Here is a 7,086-nt window from a genome sequence, read left to right as displayed (position 1 = left end):
AATAGGCAAGAACAATTTATCAAAGATTTTACATGCTCAATTACCTTAACTAAAGTGTAATTTAAGACATGTTCACTAAGCTAGAAATTGTCAAACCATCAATCACATGATAAGAGCACATGAAGCTAAGAATTAAGAATAAGCCATCAAAGGAAGAACCTAAGCTATGGCCTATCAAATCTCTCAACAACATGCCATTAAAACCATTCCAAAAATCTCATCTTCATTGTCACCATGAAAATGTAAACCATACAACCATGAAAACATACATTCTAAGACAAGAAAGTAGGTCAAACATAATCATTAAATCAAAATCAATTCATTACATCAAGTAAGAGTTCTAGATTATGGAATCACCACAAAAATATATTATTTTTCCCAAACTAGAATCAAAAGTAAAGCATGCTTACAATGAGGGGTTCCATTACCTCCCTAGAGGAGGAGTTAGTTACACATGGGAGCCTTAGAATGAAGTAGAACCATGGATCCTCCTTCCATTTTCGAGCTCCCCTTTCTTGCTCCAAGAACTCTCCTTCCTTTGCTCTATCCTCCTCCCCTATCTTCTCAAAATGAAGCTTTAGAGATAATGAGTGGCTTTGCTTCCCTTATCTAGATCACTTATCCACCCCAAAAGCCACCAACCAACATCTCCAACCACTTCATAAAGGAGGCAATCCAAAAGGGCTAAAATCTGAGCACAAGTGGGCTGAGTCATGTAGAATTCTACCCAAATTTTGAGTGCTCGAAATAGGGCCTCGAGCACTCGAAAATTGGGCAGAATGCCCTATGCTTGGTTTGCTCCGCCCGTACCTACTTTGGTAAAATGGTCATGACTTTGCGCTCTGAACTTCAAATGATGAACCATTTGAAGATTTGGAAAGCTAATTCAGAGATCTAAAAAATTTATGTTTTGGTGGAGATCCAATTCTCAAGTCTGGTTGGTCGAAATTGAAGAACAAGGCAGACTTTCATTGCTGCCAGGTAGTTCTGAGCACCTCTAATAAGAAGATCATAACTCTCTGCTCTAAACTCCGAATGATGAACCTCTTAAAGATTTGGAAAGCTGATTCAGAGCTCTAAATCTTTTATGTTATGATAGAAGTCCAGTTCTTGAGTTTGCTCGGTCGAAAATGGCGACAAAAGTCAGGTTCCCCTGCTGCCAAGCTTCAGCATTGTGCCTTTCTTATCCAAAATTACAACAAACTTCAACCTTGCTTCTTTTTGGCCAATGAACCTGAAAATGCATAAAAACATGGAAATGGAGATAATCTACATAAATAATCAAAAGATGGACTTAACTAATGCAATTTAGGGCGCTTGAATATACAATATTCGGCTCTTATCACACCCCCAAACTTACATTTTGCTAGTCCCTTAGCAAAACCAAAATGCAAAACTCAATGGAATGACAAACATGGGACTGCTACTACAAAAATATCTACCATGGTAAAACAAAATAGATACATAGCTCAATCACAACTTGAAACAGACAAAAATTGGAGATGGGGTCATTGGGAAAACTACCTTGCATATATGAAGCATTGATACAAAAATTGGCTAAATACATTTCCACATACATGCATCAACATCAAAGTCTATATTAATAACTCAATTATCATCTCTTGAATGGAAATCAACTCTAGCTTCAGTGAAAGTGAATTGGATTCTCAACATACGGCTTTTACTTTCTTTTCCAATTCCCAAGCACAAGTTTTCAAATCATTGAATTCCCTTTTAAATGAGGTCCCTAAGGCATGATTTTATTACAGAACAAAGCTGACAATTTATTGCAACTCAGAAGTGAAACATAAAATGGTTGTGCAATGCTGAAATCCTTTAAGCTTTCTAACCAACCTATGTAGCAAGCGTTAGGCCACCAGCTCCCAAACCAGATGGCTTTAGGGTGTTAAGTGAAGAGACACTCCAAAGGGCTTAATAACTCAAGTTGGAAATGCTACGAACTCCAGCGAACCATGCTTATTACAATTTTTTTTTGAATGACCGTGTAATGTTTAAGTCCTTTAAGCTTTCTAACCAACCCTTGTAGCGAGCGTTAGGCCAACACTCCCAAACCAGACGGCTTTAGGGTGCTAAGTGTAGAGACACTCCTAGGACTTAATAGCTCGAGTTGGAAATGCTACGAACGTCAACTAATCATTATTTTCTTTCTTTCTCAGATTTTTTTTTTTTTCAAAATACATGCCAAAGGTATCCATCTATCAGGTTCATCAAATCAGATTAACTAGGCCAAGGTCAAGGTCAATCAAGTTGCATGCCTCACAGTTAAGTTTTTACTGTGCATCTGTGCATTGTGAAGCTTAAAAGAGTGTCAAATCCAGCGAGAATCTAATTGAGACATTTATACCGACTAATTTGAATCCACATAATCATTTCAACTCAAATTTTTCTTTATTTTCAAAAATGTCAATTGCTTCTATACACAAAGTATTAAATATATACTTCATCTCCGACAAGTGTCAAGTTATACTATCATTGCTTAGCAAAAATGCAAAACCAAAAATGTCCTAATGCACCCCCAAACTTGAATGTCACATTGTCCTCAATGTGTGAAGACAAGTGAAACAAAATAAGAGCAAAGAAGGTAAAAGAACAATAATACCAAGTAGAGTGACGAAGACAAAAGATATCCATCGATGTGAATACGCAGAAGCGTCCCCCAAACTTGGACATGAAGACCTATTTAAACACAACTAATGTACACAGGTAAGAGTACAGGTCTTTTAAGAAAAATCAAAACATAAATAAGAATACAAACCTGAATGTTAGAGAAAGACAAAAATCTATACAATTTTTTTTTTTTTTTTTTTTTGGCATGCATGCATGGTTGGAGGGAGGGTGAGTTTGGATTGGTTGCATGGAGGAGAAGTTGATGGCTACCGAAAGGAGTAAGGGGTGAGGTTGGTTGGTTTGAGAGGGATGGTTTAGGTAGGTTGCAGGAAATAGGGGTTGAGGGAATGGTGTTGGTTGGTTGATGTGTGGAGAGAAATGCCGAGGGGTTGGCATGGGCATGGGGTGAGGTTGGTTGCTGTGGGTTGTGAGAGAAGGTTGGTGAGGGTTGCATGGTGTTATGCAAGAGTGGTGCCCGAGCGGATGAGGTTGGATGCCGAGATAGAGAGAGGTTTGGAGAAGTTGAGGAGGTTGGTTGGTTGCGAGAGGGAAGTGGGTTGTGGTTTGTGTAGGTTGAAGAGAGTGGTTCAAGCACTCGAGCTAGGAGCGACGAGTGCTCGAAAAACAAGCAAAGGGGTCGGCTGTTGTGGGATGGTGTTGGTGTGCATGGTGTTAGGATGGTTTGGTTTTATGGGTTGCTAAGAGATAGAGAGGTTTGTGGGTTGGTTGGTTTTTTGGTTGTGGATGATTTGTAGATGCCGAGAGTGGTTTGCTTGGTGGGTGTTGGAGGGTAGAGAGAGAAGATGCCGAGAGAGAGAGAAGAGTTGGTGGGGTTGTCTGCAGAGATGTTGAGAGGAGGTTGATGGTTTGGGTTGTGGTGAGCATGAGTTTGAGGGTGGTTTGGGGAGTTTGGTTTGAAGTGGGTTGCGTGGGAATGCATGATTGTTGTGTTGATGAGAGCATGGTGGATTGTGGAGGGGTGCATGGTGAAATGGGTTGAAGGAGGAAGTGAGATATATGGAGTGGGTGGTTGATGAGCATGGTTGGGTGGTTTGAGAGGAATATGGTTGTATGAGATGGAGTAAATTTCGAGCACTCGAAATGCCTACTTCGAGTGCTCGAAATACAAGCAGAGAGTGAGGATGATGGTTGTGAGGGATTGGCGAGCACTCGAAATGAAAGCTAGAGAGCTCGAAGGGAGGGCAGTGAGCTTGGGATGAGATTGGTTCACATTTCGAGCACTCAAAAATGGACTTAGAGCACTTGAAATACAAGCAGTAGCCTCGGAATGGTTTTGTGCAAGCTTCATAGAGCTTTCGAGCACTCCAAAGAGGAAATAGAGTGCTCGAAATGAAGGCAGTAGCATTGAGGTTGAGAGATGAATTTTTGCATGCATTGTAACATTATGCAGTGAGGTTGAGAGATGAACTTTGCATGTCATTCCATTAGGTGCCTCATTCTTATGCATTGTGAATGTATACATGATCAACTGAGAGCTGAAGAATTGATAAAACCTTGCAACATGCTTCCAAATCAATGCATGGATGGATTATTTTCACCTTGCATGCATGGAAAATTATGAAACTTTGCATATTAATACAATCCAATGCATGGATGGATAATTTTCAAACTCTACACTTCATTGCAATGCAAGGAAAATTTTGAAAATTTTTCAGATTGTGCAATTTTCCTCCAATGAACTTTATTCCATTCCATGGAAAATTTTGAAAATTTTGTTTTTAAACTTTGAAATTTTTTTTTCAAACTTTGCAATCATCTCAAATGCATGAAATTTTTTTTTTTTTTTAAAACTTTGCAACTCCATTTTAATGTAATGCATGGATGGAAAATTTTGAAAACTTTTCAACTTCTTTCTAATGCATGGACAATTTGGAAAAAATTTCAAAATGTAGCACCTTTCCAACGTATGGATGATTTTGAGAAACCATGATCCAATAATGCATTGAAGATGAGAGGCTATGCATGTGAGTGCCATGTCGAAAGTCCGAGAAAATTGCCTGATAGAGCCAGAAACTTCCGGGAATGAAAACAAGAGTTGAGAAGGTCTAAGAAGCCAGTCTAAAAATGTGGAACACAACTTAAGATAGTTCCAGAGAAAGTTAAATTTTGGCATTTCTTAACCATTTCCCAGAAAATTTCATGGCTCAGGCAATTGAACATTAGGGAGGCATTGAAGTCGAAAGAATTGCTCCCCATGGGTGCTAAATTTAACGTCGATAGCTAGACGCACCGAGATCAGGTTAGTCCTCCTTACCCTATACCATGTCTCTCTAGAGAGTCATAGGTCCCCAAATAGGATAGTTCTTTTAAAAGTGGAGGAGGAAGACTTTGAAGACAAAAGTGGAAAAGAGGTAACGGAAAGACCTCAACCCACTCTTCTTCCTCAATGAAGAACTTTGGACTATGGGGCTGATTTGGATTATAGGAAGATGGATTAGGTGAGGGTGCACCAAGCAACGACTTATGAAGGGTCATATTGAGCACGGGAACAAGTTATCCTTCAGAATTTCAACATCCTCCCCACACTTATCCGGTGGTTCGGGCTCAACAATTTGAGATAACTCAGGAGAAAGAATGAGAGGAGGTGCAAGCTCCCACGAAAGAGATACATTTGATGTTTTCCAATGAGGAGAGTGAATGAGTGGAGGAATATAAAGCAAAGAATTGACCTCGCAAACAGAATTGGCAACATCAAAATCCTCATAATTGAAATGAGCTAAGCAAGCTTTTAGAGGATCCTCCATTAAAGGAGGTGCATCAAGCAAGGGATTATGTAGGGGCTGTGCTGGATTTTTATAGGATACAATCTCATCATCATTAATTTCCTCATTTTGAACCACAAATTCTTCAATTTTTTGTGTGGCTACAATTTGATCTTCACCCACTATTTCTTCATTTTCACATGCGGTAACCACTTGAACATTCTCGTGATGAAAATTACTAGAAGTAAACTCATCATTCATAGAATTCTCTTTTGGATTGACCACAAGTTCAATTGGAAATTCTTCTTCCTTTTCCTGATTTAGAACATCAACCATTTGTTGAATTTGGGCTATTTGGTCATCTAAATCAACTCTAGATTGGGAATGAGAATAGGCGGTGGATTGCATGCTAACAATGTCATCCAACATTTACTTGTTGGACTCCATCATTTGCGTTTGCATAAACTCTATCATTTGTTCGTTGGCAGCTATTAACTCATCCAATGGAGACGGTAGAAAAGGAGAAGAAGAGGGCTGGAAATAATGATCATTGGGTTGAAAATTGGAGTGAAAATGTTGCCCAAGAGATTGTGGGGCGGAATTTCCTATGTCAAGCCACAAGAAGTTTTGATGATCTCTTGAACCCGAGTTATAACCATTGAAGTATGAATCACTACCCGGTTCAGAGAAATTTGCATTTGGTTGCTCTAGATAGAAGTCCGAGAATTGTCTCGTTGGAAGACATTCTCTTGTATGATGTGTATGACTAGAGCAAAATGCACAAAACTCATGTGGTGTGTAGAATTGAGTTGGAAGATCACTACCCTCCATCTAGGACTTAAACATCAACAACACACAACATAATCAACACAACAATTCTTTATCATCAACTCCACATATAATGATCCCTTTCTCCTCAATTATCAACAAGATAGGAAATAAATGGCCACGACAAGGACCGATGCTTGTACACGAAATTAAACAAGATAATAGCCTTTACAAGAGCTTCACAACTAAATTAACTACTTCTAAAATTAACACATGTACTGTATCTACAAGTTGAAACTAGAAGTCAAGAGACTTACCTGGGGTCCTCTAGACTTACAATTTGCTAGCGCCCTAGAATCTTACAACACGAAAATGGTTAAACCACACGAAAAATATGTACAAAACACAATATGCACAATCAAACTAAATTTAACCCTAAACTTTGGTTGCTAAACCGTTTGCAAGTCCCCGGCAACGACGCCAAAAATTGATCGGTTGGTCAATTATACATCAACCTTCGCAATAGCACGAATCATTGTAAAATAGAGCTACGGGTCAGGTAAGTCGAACCACTGGGACTGCGCTAGTCTTACGGATGATACAATTAAAACCACTCCGATCAGGAGTGGAGCCAAGTTTCTAGTCTGGGGGGGGGGGGGGGGGGCAAATTTTTTTTAAGAAAAAATTACTACTAAAAAAAAAAATTAAAGGAGCTTTGATTGGTTTAAAAAAAAAAATCATCGATTTTATTTTATTTTATATACATTTACCCAATATATATATATATATATATATATATATATATATATATGTATGTATTACATAAATGTATATCAATAAATGTATGTATACGATATATTATTATATTTGTATATCATTATGTGTAGGCATGTTCAATGTATACAAGAGGATTAGAAAACCAAAAAAAATAATAATAATAAGATTAGGACTCTAAAGAATAAAAAAG

The sequence above is a fragment of the Cornus florida genome, unplaced genomic scaffold (genome assembly GCF_030987335.1).
Source record: "Cornus florida cultivar Cherokee Brave unplaced genomic scaffold, ASM3098733v1 CherokeeBrave_3.0.0_Hap2_Chr06, whole genome shotgun sequence".
Taxonomy (NCBI): Eukaryota; Viridiplantae; Streptophyta; class Magnoliopsida; order Cornales; family Cornaceae; genus Cornus; species Cornus florida.
Note: the sequence above shows the minus strand (reverse complement) of the source record.